Source organism: Kogia breviceps, chromosome 5 (assembly GCF_026419965.1).
Source record: "Kogia breviceps isolate mKogBre1 chromosome 5, mKogBre1 haplotype 1, whole genome shotgun sequence".
NCBI lineage: Eukaryota > Metazoa > Chordata > Mammalia > Artiodactyla > Physeteridae > Kogia > Kogia breviceps.
The window spans coordinates 63732417-63747824 of NC_081314.1; the positions used below are offsets into that span (position 1 = coordinate 63732417).

The 15408-nt window shown below is 38.5% G+C and overlaps 1 long non-coding RNA gene across 1 annotated transcript in view; it reads right to left on the minus strand.

Annotated features, from left to right (window-relative positions):
* Positions 1 to 377: 377 nt before the first annotated feature.
* The window catches only part of LOC131757282 (uncharacterized), a 107134-nt gene continuing 92103 nt past the window's right edge, over positions 378 to 15408 (minus strand). The window contains exons 4-5 of the long non-coding RNA XR_010840675.1: positions 5043 to 5097; positions 378 to 3404 (exon numbers count right to left, since the gene is read on the minus strand). This is a non-coding gene — a long non-coding RNA (uncharacterized lncRNA). The remainder of the gene's footprint in view (positions 3405 to 5042; positions 5098 to 15408) is intronic.

A 15408-nucleotide genomic window follows, 5' to 3' on the forward strand; every position in this document is an offset into this window, starting at 1 on the left:
TGAATTATGGTTTTCTCAGGGTATATGCCCAGTAGTGGGATTGCTATTATGGTATGGTAGTTTGGTAGCTCTATTTGTAGTTTTTGAAGGAACCTCCATACTGTTCTCCATAGTGGCTGTATCAATTTACATTCCCAACAGCAGTGCAAGAGTGTTCTCTTTTCTCCACACCATCTCCAGCATTTATTGTTTGTAGATTTTTTGATGATGGCCATTCTCACCACTGTGAGATGATATCTCACTGTAGTTTTGATTTGCATTTCTCTAATGATTAATGATGTTGAGCATTCTTGCATGTGTTTATTGGCAATCTGTATATCTTCTTTGGAGAAATGTCTATTTAGGTCTTCTGCCCATTTTTGGATTGGGTTGTTTGTTTTTTTTGTTATTGAGCTGCATGAGTTGCTTATAAATTTTGGAGATTAATCCTTTGTCAGTTGTTTAATTTGCAACTATTTTCTCCCATTCTGAGGGTTGTCTTCTGGTGTTATGGTATCCTTTGCTGTGCAAAAGCTTTTAAGTTTCATTAGGTCCCATTTGTTTATATTTCCATTTATCTAGGAGGTGGGTCATAAAGGTTCTTGCTGTGTTCTGCAAGAGTGTTGTTTTTCCCTTGCTGCTTTTAATATGTTTTCTTTGTATTTAATTTCTGATAGTTTGATTAATATGTGTCTTGGCATGTTTCTCCTTGGATTTATCTGGTATGGGACTCTCTGTGCTTCCTGGACTTGATTAACTATTTCCTTTCCCATATTAGGGAAGTTTTCAACTATAATCTCATCAAATATTTTCTCAGTCCCTTTCTTTTTCTTTTCTTCTTCTGGGACCCCTATAATTCGAATGTTGGTGCGTTTAATGTTGTCCCAGAGGTCTCTCAAACTGTCCTCAGTTCTTTTCATTCTTTTTTCTTTATTCTGCTCTGCAGTAGTTATTTCCACTATTTTATCTTCCAGGTCACTTATCCGTCCTTCTGCCTCAGTTATTCTGCTATTGATCCCATCTAGAGTATTTTTCATTTCATTTATTGTGTTGCTCATTGTTGCTTGCTTCCTCTTTATTTCTTCTAGGTCCTTGTTAAATGTTTCTTGCATTTTGTCTATTCTATTTCCAAGATTTTGGATCATCTTTACTATCATTATTCTGAATTCTTTTTCAGGTAGACTGCTTATTTCCTCTTCATTTGTTAGGTCTGGTGGGTTTTTACATTGCTCCTTCATCTGCTGTGTGTTTTTTTGTCTTTTAATTTTGCTTACGGTGTTTGGGGGGTCTCCTTTTTGCAGGCTGCAGGTTCGTAGTTCCCATTGCTTTTGGTGTCTGTCCCCAGTGGCTAAGGTTGGTTCAGTGGGTTGAGTAGGTTTTCTGGTTGGGGGGATTAGTGCCTCTGTTCTGGTTGATGAGGCTGGATCTTGTCTTTCTGGTGGGTAGGTCCACGTCTGGTGGTGTGTTTTGGGGTGTCTGTAGCCTTATTATGATTTTCAGGCCGTCTCTCCTAATGGATGGGTTGTAGTCCTGTCTTGCTAGTTGTTGGGCATAGGGTGTCCAGCACCGTAGCTTGCTGGTCTTTGAGTGAAGCTGGTGTTGGTGTTGAGATGGAGATCTCTGGGAGATTTTCGCCGTTTGATATTACGTGGAGCTGGGAGTTCTCTTGTGGACCAGTGTCCTGAAGTTGGTCCTCCCACCTCAGAGACACAGCCGTGATGCCTGGATGGAGCACTAAGAGCCTTTAATCCACACGGCTCAGAATAAAAGGGAGAAAAAATAGAAAGGAAACGAAGGATGGAAGGAAGGAAGGAAGGAAGAAAGGAAGGAAGGAAGGAGGGAAGGAAAGAAGGAAGAAAGGAAGGAAGAAAGGAAGAAAAGAAGATAAAATAAAGTAGGATAAAATAAAGTTATTAAAATAAAAAATAATTATTAAGAAGAAAAAATTGTTTAAGTAAAAAAAAAAAAAAAAAAAAAAAAGAAAAAGAAAAATGGGTTGGCCAGAAACCTAGGACAAATGGTGAAAGCAAAGCTATACAGACAAAATCTCACACAGCAGCACACACATACACACTCACAAAAAGAGAAAAAGGGGAAAATAATAATATATCTTGCTCCCAAAGTCCACCTCCTCAACTTGGGATGATTTGTTGTCTATTCTGGTATTCCACAGATGCAGGGCACTTCAAGTTGATTGTGGAGATTTAATCCGCTGCTCCTGAGGCTGCTGGGAGAGACCTCCCCCTCTCATCTTTGTTCGCACAGTTCCTGGGGTTCAGCTTTGGACTTGGCCCCGCCTCTGCGTGTAGGTCGTCTGAGGGCGTCTGCTCTTTGCTCAGACAGGATGAGGTTAAAGGAGCAGCTGATTCAGGGGCTCTGGCTCAGGCCGGGGGGAGGGAGGGGTACAGATGCGGGGCGAGCCTGTGGCAGCAGAGGCCCGCATGACGTTGCACCAGCCTGAGGCGCGCCATGCGTTCTCCCAGGGAAATTGTCCCTGGATACCGGGACCCTGGCAGTGGCGGGCTGCACAGGCTCCCGGGAGGGGCGGTGTGGAGAGTGACCTATGCTCGCACACAGGATTCTTGGTGGCGGCAGCAGCCTTAGTGTCTCATGCCAGTCTCTGGTGTCCGCGTTGATAGCCGCGGCTCGTGCCCGTTTCTGGGGCTCCTTTACACGGCGCGCTTAATCCCCTCTCCTCTCGCACCGGGAAACAAAGAGGCAGGAAAAAGTCTCTTGTCTCTTCAGCAGCTCCGCGCCCGTCTCTGGAGCTACTTTAAGCAGCGCGCTTAAACCCCTCTCCTCACGCCCCAGGAAGCAAAGAGGGAAGAAAAGGTCTCTTGCCTCTTCGGCAGCTCCAGACTTCTCCCGGACTCCCTCCTGGCTAGCTGTGGTGCACTAACCCCTTCAGGCTGTGTTCACGCAGCCAACCCCAGTCCTCTCCCAGCTTCCGACTGAAGCCTGAGCCTCAGCTCCCAGCCCCCGGCCTTCCCGGCGGGTGAGCAGACAAGCCTCTCGGTCTGGTGAGTGCTGGTCGGCACCGATCCTCTGCGGGAATCTCTCCGCTTTGTCCTCTGCACCCTGTTACTGCACTCTCCTCCATAGCTCTGAAGCTTCCCTCTCTGCCACCCGCAGTCTACGCCCGTGAAGGAGCTTCTAGTGTGTGGGAACATTTCCTCCTTCACAGCTCCCTCCCACTGGTGCAGTTCCCGTCCCTATTCTTTTGTCTCTGTTTATTCTTTTTTCTTTTGCCCTACCCAGGTACGTGGGGGGGTTTCTTGACTTTTGGAAGGTCTGAGGTCTTCCGCCAGCGTTCGGTGGGTGTTCTATAGGAGCAGTTCCACGTGTAGATGTATTTCTGATGTATCTGTGGGGAGGAAGGTGATCTCCACATCTTACTCTTCCGCCATCTTCTCTCTCCCCCTCCTCTGAATTTGTAATGCCAATTTTTTAATATGAAAACAATTTCAATGAGGCTTCCAGTCACAGAGCTAATAAGTAATTTAACCATAATTAAAAAGCAGTGTTTTTTTTGCTATATCACAGTATCACAGAACTTAAACTCCTAACCCCCAACTCTTAAAATCTAGAGACTAAAAGTAATACATATATAATAATATAATAAACGTTAAGACTATAAATTATATTATACTAAGTTGTAAAAATCATTATGAACTAAATAAGGTCAGTACTAAAATATGGACACAATACTAGGAAAAAGAGATTTGCACAGCTTAAAGAGATTAGGAATGGTTTCATGAAGAAGTTGAAATGTTAACTGTGAATTTAAGAATGGTCAGCATTAAATAGGCAATAGCTTAGGGGAAGGTTTTCCAGTAAAGTTAAGGCATATACTAGGAATATCCATGACACATTCCTCAGAGAGTGACAACACCAGCCTAACAGAGAAGGAGGCATGTTTTATCACCAATGTTGTTTTCTAAGTAGAAATGACTCAAGTATGGTGGACCTTGAGTGTCAGACATTGGAGTAAGCAGGGCACAGCAGTGTTTCTGTAACTGAAACTTTACAGGCATAGCCCCAGTAGTCCACAAGGTTTTCCACAAGAATTTTTTTTTAATGTGGCCGCACCATGTGGTATGCAGATCTTAGTTCCCTGACCAGAGATCAAATGCCGGCCCCCGCAGTGAAAGCATCAGTCCTAACCATTGGACCGCAAAAGAATTCCTTCCAAAAGAATTTTTAAATTTTGTGTTTTCATTTATTTGATTGTCTAAGCAAAGATTTATAATTGATAGATTTATCTCTATGACTACCTCAATACCAAGTACTGACAAGAGAGTTCAGTACCCACATCTTGTATGTATGTGATTATATTGGTGCTAACTACTTTAACTATTGAGGTTTCCTGAGAATAAAACAGAACCTGATTCAAGACATAAATTATATATTCACATGAAACAAGGTCAAAATGGTGTCATAGAGTAGTGTACGAATAAAGGTTCTGAGGTAACTCAAGTGGAAAAAAAATGACATCACAAAGTGACATAGGCATAGCAAATGCAAAAAACCCATCTATAAAACCAATACTACATTTACATGGTGACAGAGTTTGGTTTCAGCAAAACATTATATGTCTTATTAAATTTTGCTAATTGAAACTTTGCTAAATTTTGAGCTTCATTTATATTAAATATATAAATTTGTTTTTATGCTTGTATAAGAACTACAAACATAAGAGGATTATATATAATTTTCTATTTATTTATTTTAATTTAATAAAAATAATTTAAGTCAGCATTGGACATCTATGAAAAAATTTCTTGTTTTTAAAAAGTGGTCTACCTAAGGGACTAGGAATATTATATATCTTGATCTGAATGGTAGTTACCTGGATGAACAGATATTTACAAATCCCTTGAACTGAACACAATATTTGTGTACTTCACTCTAACTCTATTATACCTCAATGAAAAAGTGAAAAAATGAAACTCAAATAAACAAATAAATAAAAGTAGTCTGTATATTTCTTGAGTTTGAGGAAACACTGGTACCAAAGCTTTAGAACAGACAGATTTAGCTCCTGTTGCAATTCTGCCACTTACCAGCTCAGTAACCTGAGACAGACTTCTTAACCAGTACAAATTCCATTTTCTCCATCTGTAAAATGAGAATAACAGATCCTTGCAAGATGTTGTGAAGGTTATAGGGAAATTTTGCAGGTAAAATACAAAACAATAAACCTAATATATAACCGTGCTCACTAAACAATAGTGATAAAGGAAGGAAGGGAGGAAAGGAGGGAGAGGGAAGCAAACAGGCTTTGGCTTAACATAATACATACATGCATACATGTATAGTCACACACAACCACATAAACATGATTTTGAAGGTTTTGAACAAAGGTGGAAGATGATGAAAGCAGTCCTTTAAAAACTGCAATCTGACAGTGTTATTAAGGAAGAGTTAGAGTAGAAACCAGAGTGTAGGAAGTCTACTAAAATTTATCATAACTCTCAATAACCAAACTGCATAAATCAGTAAATTACCTATCCTGCAGTGAGCGTTTTAGAGAGCTTCAAAAACTATTCAGTCTATCTGGATTTTCCTTCAAGCTTCAAAAAGCATTTATTAAGTACCTATTTGCTGCAGAAGTAATAAAAATGGTCATGATTCTGCTTTCCCAGAAACTTACGAGCTAAATGAATAGATACATTAAACAAATCAATAAAGTAGAAAAATTACATACTCATTTTAGATTCAAGTAAAAAAAATAATGGCTATGGACTTTAAAAACTCAGGATATCCATTGTCAACACTGCTCAGATGCCAAAAGTGGTATGGGGGTGTGGGGGGTAGGGTTATATTTCAGATAAGGTGGTCAGCAAAGGTCTCTCTGAGAAGATGACATCCACATAGAAGTAGATGAAGAAGCTAGCCAAATGGATGTTCGGAGGAAGAACATTCCAGGCATCTGGAAAGAATTAAGCCTGTTGTGTTCAAGGAAAAGGAAGCAGAATGAGCTAAAGAAAAGGAATAGCAGAAAAATGGTATCAAAGGAATAATGAGGGACAGATCAAGGGGAACAAACAGACCATGATAAGAACACTGAATTTAATTCTAAATGAGATGAGAAACCATTGGAGAATTCTTAGCAAAGGAGTAACCTAATCTAACTTGAGTTATTCAAAGGATTACTCTGGTTGCTGTTTTGAGAAGGAACTGCAGGGGAAAAGGACAGAGGTGGGGAGAACATTTGGTAAGGGATTCATTTAAGTAGAGAGCACACTGGCTTTCTTCTCTTCTCTCAGTGGAAGAGCCCTTAAAGAACCACTCTTAAGGACTGGGAGAACCTTAGAGAAGGAGAGACAAACATCTCACTTCCAGGGGTGGGGTTTTGCTGAACCACAAAATCCAGAGGCCCATCTTGATGTGACCACCAAGGCTGGAACTCTGAGAGAGTGAACCTGATATGTGACCCCTAGCATTTGGGAGTATTTGAGAACAGGAAGATGTATGCTTGCCTCCCACCTGAACATAATAAGGTGTCTGGGGCTAACCATGATGGCAGCAAAGAGAGAAGGAAGCAAAGGGGAAACAGCCTACACTTCCCTACTGTTGAGACAAGGATATGAGTTCCTGTGGGCCAATGGGAGACCACAGAAGATAACCAGGCTCAAGCTAGTCCTCATAAACTAATTTTCTGCCAGATAGAGAAACCCAGGAGAAAGAGGGAGAAGGTATACCCCTACGGACAGGGACTGAGGTTGGGTCATAAGAGCTCAGCTTGAATACACTTGTTGCACAGTGGCTCCTGTATTAGGGGGCACCTACAGCCAGATTACATGTAAGATTTTTCACTTTTCCCATACTCTCCCTTTTCCACTTTTTCCTATACTCACCTTCCTCTCACCATCTACCCTCAAGGTAACAGAAAAGGTAGGAAAGGAGTAAAAAATAAAGAGATCCAGTGAAAGAAGAGGTTCTGCCCGATGTTTCCTTATTTCATGAACCCTAACCTCTCTATACTGCTCCATAAGTATGTTGGAAAAAAATCATACCCAGAGAATTGTCTTCAGGGCCATTACCTCTCATTTCTCATTATAACCTAACTTACATTATAAGGACTCAAGGTAGTTTGCATAATATTTATAGACAACATGATAGCCAATTTGGAAATGAACTTTTTTCTAAACAGAACATAGAGAAAGAAGGTCATTCCTGTCTTCCATCTAAATGTTACTGTCTTTATTTAATTTTGACAGAAATTCATCTGCAGCTGCTTGCATAAAGTATAACAATGATCTGTTTGTACCTGTGGGGAGACAAAAAAATGAGGCTTTAGAGTTTCAGTTACTTAGTATCCATGTACAGAGTCATATAAATAAATGATAGATGGATAAATGATATATGGAGAATACATAAATGATAGAGGATATTGATGATTATAGTACAGATTAAAATATATTACTTGGACGAATGTAGATTAATTCATTCAACAAGTACTTAACTGAGTATTTACTATGTGGTAGGCACTGAGTATTCAGTGGATTCCTCACAATCCAAAGAGAGAGGTAGGTATTTTAAAAGTAAACACAAATTATTATACAATTCTGAACTCAGATACATGCTATAAAGCAAAAGAACAAGATGTAGTGATGGAGAACTCTTTACATTTGGGGCATAGGGGAAACTTCTCTGAGCAAATGACATTTAAGCTGATAACTGAAGGAAAAAAAGGAACCAGCAGATGAAGAGTTGGAGCAAAGGCCCTGATGTGGAAAAGAATTTGGAGTTTGCCAGAAATTTAAAGAGAGCCAGTATGACAGGAACTTAGAATAGTGAACAACAGCATAAGATAAAGTTAGATGGAAGGTCGAGCATGTGCCTTATGGACTTGAGACTTGTTAGATTTTCCTAAGCACTTGTTTGAATTTTATTCCAAGCATTAATGAGAAAACTTTGATGGATTTAAACTTTGAAGACCCACATTTTAAAAGATCACCTGGAAAAAAAAAAAGATCACCTGGGCTGAGGGCAGTGTGGGAGAATGGATTGAATAAGAGGCAAAATAGAGAAATGTGAGGAGATTATTGCAAAAGATACTGATGTCTTGAATTAGATGGTAGCAGTGAAAGTGAAGAAAACTAAGCCCCTTTTCCTTCTGATTCTACTTGCTGGTGAGGGATAAGCTCATGACAGCTTTAACTGCTACTTCTATGCTGATGACTCCCAAGTCTATCTTCCTGGATGCAATTTCTTTCCTTAAACTCACAACACTGCCAGTGCCTCCCCATATCCAATTGCTTAATGGACACTTCGTTTCAGATAGCACAAATTCGAATGGAATTCTTCATCTTTCTCTCCAAACCTGCTGCCTTTGTGACTTCTCATCATTCTCCCCATCACATGGAATCAAAACTTTGGCATCACCTTTGATATCTGTCTCCCTTTCTCTCTACCTCCCATGCCCAGAATAGTGAAGCATTAAGAATACATGCTCTGGAGACACAATACTGAGGCCAATGGATTGAAACAGAGTTACAGGACATTTACCTGGTACATAGTTGCCATTGCTATGCTCTAGATTGCACATTATAATGCAGGAATTTTTTTTAATTTCAACTCCTGTATGCCCTGGAACGTGTGGGAATCCTAGCTGATCACACACCAAAAAAACACAGCAACACTAAGTCAGAGAATGGATATCTGATTCTCCTTGGTTATGTTGAGAGGAAAACTATTATTTCCTAAGCTGACTACAGTTTTCTCAATGAATAGTATGCAGATTACCACAGTCCTTCTTACACTGCAAAACAGTCATATAAATAGTGAACTTGGTGGTCCTGAAGGAAGATGACCTATTTTTCGGTTTTGGTTTTTCAATAAAATCTAAAAATCAACCCAGCTAGAGTTAGAACTGAAGGTTCAGAAAGGACTGACAGAGTCTTGGTAGTTATAAGTGAGAAAAGGTGAGATCACCAAAGAAGAGCACTCTGAGAGAGACGAACCAATGATTAAACACAGTACCTGCACATAGTAGAGAGGAGGAGGAAATAGAATCCATGAAGGATTCAGAGCAGCAAAGGTCAGACAGGATGCTAATGATCCTTCCAGACCCACTCTCCACCTGCTCTGTGGGGGAAGAGGTATACATATGAACCTATATGGTTAATATCTACGAACTCTCTTTTCCTCCTGGTTTCAGTTAGGTACAGTTAATGGGATGTGCACCAGCAAAGATACATCAAAAGAGAGAGAGGTTGGGGTATTTATCCCTCTGAAAGGTTTCTATGGACTAGTTCACCCTCAACTAAATGCCACAGCTCCTTCTAGCAGCAGGCCATTGTTATGACACCCAGATTTTTGTACTATCTCCCTACATCCTGCCCCTACACTTTATAAATTGCCACCTTATGAAATGAGAGTAACTATGAAAAAAAGGAAAATTTGAATTACATGCTTAAAAAGCCAGTTGTTCTTTTGCTGGGTGTGGCAAGAAGAGGTCTCCTGTAGACATCCATATCCCCATCCTGGTTTCTTTTTGGGGGATGATTAAATAGTGTTTACACCTATTTGAGCTGACTCCAAGGAAACAAGCAAGGACCTGACTACGTCATCTCAGGAAAGAGTTCTACTAATGTCTAAAATAACTGGGGGATGAGGAGTGGAGTGGAAGAGTGGCAAAGAATCACCAAGGGGGCCAACCTTCTTTTACTATTTTGAGAGACAGAAGATTTTCAAGCTCAGCAAGCCTCCCATTCTGCAGTACACCTAATTAAAGTAAACAGAATTTTGAAATGAACCAAACCCAGTTAGGCAGTAGGAGCTAACATTTCTCTTCAATTATTATATGAGGTCACATCTCACAGTTGTGTACTGGATGCCTTCTCCTTTATCCGTCTTTCCATTCACTGCCCTTCTCAGAGTACTCAAGAACAGAGACCCCAGACCATCGATGGTCTGAGCCAAACCTTCCTAGCCAGTCTCTCTTGCCCTGTGCACAAACAGATGCTATTATACCACATGGTCAACTCACAACATGGAGCTGAGAGATAGCAAAGGTGGCAGCTGAAGACAGAGACACACAGGGAGAGGGTCGTGCATTTTTTAATGCTAATTCTGTAGTCAGGCTGATACTTCTTGGCAGTTCATAAACTTGTGATATGACTGTTGAGACTACTGTACATATGAAAATGGAGAATTGCTACTATCTTCATAACAAAAGAAACTGTCCCTGCCAATAATGTCATGTTTATCATAAGAAAACTTGTGGGTTTTGAGGGTGGGGGGTAAGGGAGATCAGATGTAGCAAATGAAATACGCTATAATTCTTATGTAAATGCTGCTAAAGGAAAGGTCTGGTAAAACTATAGTACAACTCAAACACAGATATCATAATGCATGTCAGTCTAAAAGTAGGATGGAAAAAAATTTTTGATGTTTTTTAAAATATAACTTATGGTACATTCAAGGGATGTATCTGAAGGCTTGGAAATCTATATAATGTTTGTTAGATAATTCATAATAATCATAATGTATATGTAATAATATTAACACACCTCTTTCAGAAATGGAAAGATTTTGTAATAAATATAATGACATGGAAGAATTGAATATAAAAATAAACTAAATTTCATAAATGTATATAAAATGTTTCACCTCTCAAATACTTTTTTCTTTTTACTTCTTATGTCCATTCTTAAAACTCTACCATGTATAAGTTCCTAAAAGTAAAATCTATGTTTATCACTCGATAAAAATGGAAATAATTAAAAGGTAACCAGAAAAAATGTTAATTACTTGGGAATTAAGATTCATGCTTCTACAACTGACAAAGGATTAATCTCCAAAATATACAAGCATCTCATGCAGCTCAATATCACAAAAACAAACAACCCAATCCAAAAATGGGCAGAAGACCTAAATGACATTTCTCCAAGAAGACATACAGATGGCCAACAAATATATGAAAATATGCTCAACATCACTAATCATTAGAGAAATGCAAATCAAAACCACAATGAGGTATCACCTCACACAGGTCATGATGGCCATCATCAAAAAATCTACAAACAATAAATGCTGGAGAGGGTGTGGATAAAAGGGAACCCTCTTTCACTGATGGTGGGAATGTAAATTGATACAGCCACTATGGAGAACAGTATGGAGGTTCCTTAAAAAACTAAAAATAGAACTACCATACGACCCAGCAATCCCACTACTGGGCATATACCCTGAGAAAACCATAATTCAAAAAGAGTCATGTTTCACAATGTTCATTACAGCACTATTTACAATTGCCAGGACATGGAAGCAACCTAAATGTCCATCAACAGATGAATGGATAAAGAAGATGTGGCACATATACACAATGGAATATTAACCATAAAAAGGAACAAAATTGAGTTATTTGTAGTGAGATGGATTGACATAGAGTATGTCATACAGAGTGAAGTAAGTCAGAAAGAGAAAACAAATACCGTATGCTAATGCATATATATGGAATCTAAAAAAGCAGTACTGATGAACCTAGTGGCAGGGCAGGAATAAAGACGCAGATGTAGAGAATGGACTTGAGGGCACAGAGGGGGAAGGGGAAGCTGGGATGAAGTGAGAGTGTAGCACTGATGTATATACACTACCAAATGTAAAATGGATGGCTAGTGGGAAGCTGCTGCATAGCACAGGAAGATCAGCTCGATGCTTTGTGACTACCCAGAGGAATGGGATAAGGAGGGTGGGAGGGAAGCTCAAGAGAGAGGGGATATGGGGATATATGTATACATATAGCTGATTCACTTTGTCATACAGCAGAAACTAACACACCATTGTAAAGCAATTATACTCCAATAAAGATGTGAAAAAAAAGATTACATATCACACACACAAAAAAAATAATAAAGGTTATACTCCATTTAAAAACAAAGATTCATGCTTCTAAATAACTGTTAGATCAAAGAAGAAATTAAAACTGAAAGTTTCTAGAAAGCATGGAAAGATGAACCCTTCACACTATTTATTAAGCCAATGAACATTTACTGAGCACCTGCAATGGCAAAGAAAGCATTTTGCCAAGCATGAAGGGATGTGAAGAAAAATGTGACAGTCTTCCAATATGAGGCCAGCACAGACTCTAGTGGAAATATATGCTAAGGACTGTGGGAATCCAGAAGAAAGAATCATTAATTCCAACTGATCAGAATACAAAAGAAAAAAAGTTGCACTTGAATAAATCACTTCTTGGGGAATCTGCTGGTTTTGGTTAGATAGCGAAAGTGAAGGGAAGCAGACACTCCATGCTTCAGGAAGGCACAAAGACACAGAGGCATGAATGTGGAATGGGTGAAACAGAAGTACAACTAAACCTGTTAGAAGTTGAGTCCGTGATAGAAAGATTAAAGATTAAAATAAGGTGTGGATGGCCTTAGATCCACAAGCTTTAAAGTGCACAGCTCTTGGAGATCTTCTTAAAAAGAAGATTCTGATTCAGTAGGTAAAGGGTAGGGTCTGAGATTCTGCACTTTTAAACAAGCTCCCAGATTATGACAGTAATGCTGGTGTGGATAGTACTTTGATCTGCAAGGTAATAAAGGATTCAAGGGTGGAAATCATGGAGATTTAGTGCCCTTAAAGAAAGGCAATGTAATGTAGCCATTAACATACAGTCTTTGTAATCAGACAGATAGGATTTAAATGACACTTCCTTCACTTATTAGCTGTGTAACCTCTGGCAATTTACCTTTGGAGGCTTAGTTTCCTCATTTATAAAGTGAGAAAATAATTATTACCTCAAAGTATTGTTATGACTACATGAGATAATGATTGTAAATAACCTGCAAAATACAAATACACAGCAAAAAGTAAATACTCAATATGTGGTAACATTACTTCCTGAAGCCTATAATATGAGAGGACTCCTTTCCTCTGCTGTTCTCCTTAAGCATAAAATCACTAATTTTTTTTCTTTTCCCTTTTTCCTTCTTTTATATGCTAGGTCTTTTCTTCAAACTGTGTAACTCCCAAAAGAATCATTTAAAAACAAAAGCTATTAGATGCTTACTACATCGTCACACTATTGGGATTATTCTAAATTAGAGCTAAACTCAAAGCTTTCTTTGAGGTTTTTTATTTTTTTTAATTGCAATATAATTGACAGACAACATTGTATTAGTTTTAGGTGTACAACATAATTATTTGATATATTTACATGCAAAATGATTACCAACAATAAATTTAGTTAATATCCATAGCCACACTTAGTTACAAATTTTTTTCTTGCCATAAGAACTTTTACGGTCTACTCTCTTAGCAACTTTCAAATATATTATACAATACAGTATTATTAACTGTAGTTACCACACTGTACATTAATCACTAACTTTTCTAAACAGTCAGCTATGTGTTGGTACTTCCATGTTGCCTCCAGGAACAGACAGATAATAGAAAGGAAAAAACAAGGGGCAGGTACATGGTTAGAAGTTTTTAAATGGTTAAAACCTTTAATGACAAGCAAAGAGTGTATACTGAAATACTATAAACTATTGAAAAGATTAAGAAGTTATGGTGCAATTTTTTTTTTTTTTTTTGGCCACACTGCACTGCTTGAAGGATCTTTGTTCTCCAACCAGGGGATCAAACTCAGGCCTGGAAGTGAAAGCGCCGCACCCTAACCACTGGCCGGCCAGGGAATTCCCAATTATGGTGCAAATTTAGATGTCAACTAATTACTAATCTGCTTAAACAAAGATGACAGGGAGGAAGTGATTAATTTCAGAAATTCCCAAAAAGGAAATGTATTCAGTGACTCTCAAAAAGGTAGGTCTGAAGGAATAAACAAATAGGTTGTCAAGTTTGTGATGCAAAACACAGATAAGAAATGCCAATTACAGGCCAATGATTTTGCTAAAAGGGAGTGAAATTACTAAGGAAATAAATATATCAGAATTATAGTTTTAGGACTGTGTCATATTTTTTTGTGAAAATGAATTGGCTTTGAAAAGAACTAGCCATATTCAGAAACTTCCAGTTAAGTTTAAGAAATCCCAATCTCAATCCCTACCAATGAGTCATTTTTTGTTTCCTTTATTAAATTAATTCTTAGATAGACAATGTCAACTAGATACAAATAATTTTTATATAGCATCATTTGTAACTACTTAAGGCAAAAAAAAAAAAAATCTATCATTGTGGAGTCTACCAGAGTACATAGGCAACTATGGGTCACAATTTTGTTAATGCGCTAGACAAACCCTGCCCTAAAATTCATTTCGAATACAAAATAGAATTAAAGAGAGACTGATACCTTGTGTGATTGAGTGAATTCAAGAGAAACATTTGTGTCTGACTTTGGTTTAGACTAGTTGGAAATCACAGGAGAAACTGGAAGTAAACTTCTTGCAAGATGAAACATACAAATGTTGGAAGTGATTCCATTCAAAAGACATTTATGGGGGATCTTTCAGGTGCCAGATCCCTCATGGAATTCATGGAAACTTAGCCAATGCTGATGGAATGGATGGGGGTGGATAGAAAATAAATTCATAGGAAAAAGAGCCCCTTTTATTGTTCTATGTTGGTGACATAGATATAAGGATAAATAATACTTAGTATTCAGTCCAATTTTTCATAAAGGAACCCTTTATAACAAGGAAGCAGTTCTTTCACAAAGTTTGAGATTCCATTCCCAACAGGTTAGAGATCTTGCAGAGAAAAATAACCAAAATATGAGACTAGTCTCAAATTCTAATATTTTTATCAGCTGAAGTTCAGAGCTGATCTCTTCTTCTCTTAAAACATTATATCAGTGGTTGATACGGCCAAATAAAACTCCCAAAATCCAGTAGTCCCATCTTCTTTGCTTCTCTCTTTTCCCCTCTTCCAAATTTTCTTTCTGGTAATATGTGAGTCTGCCAAGATGATTTTCCCCTACATCTAATTCTACTCTCACCAGATATAATATGTCATTAATTTTATTACTGTCACTAATACTAAAAAGGAAGAGAAGGAGGCAGAGGGAGAGGAGAAGGAAGAGGACAAAGAAGAATGTTTATTGAACAGTTACCATGTTCCTGGTATTGTCTTTTTTTTTTTTTTTTTGACCACCCTGGTCAGCTTGCAGGATCTTAGTTTCCCGACTAGGGATCGAACCCACACACTCGGCAGTGAAAGCACGGAGTCTTAACCACTAGACTGCCAGGGAATTCCCCGTCTCATTTAATTTTCACTAAAACAAATCAACACTTGCTATAATTAACTCCATTTATAGATGACAAAACTAAAGCTTCAAGAGGTTAGGTGCCCTGTGGGTGTGGGGGTGGTGTGATGAATTGGGAGACTGGGATTGACATGTATACACTAATATGTATAAAATAGATAACTAATGAGAACCTGCTGTATAAAAAATAAATTAATAAAATAAAATTTTTTTTTTTAAAGACGTTAGGTGCCTTGCCTGAGATCACATAGCTT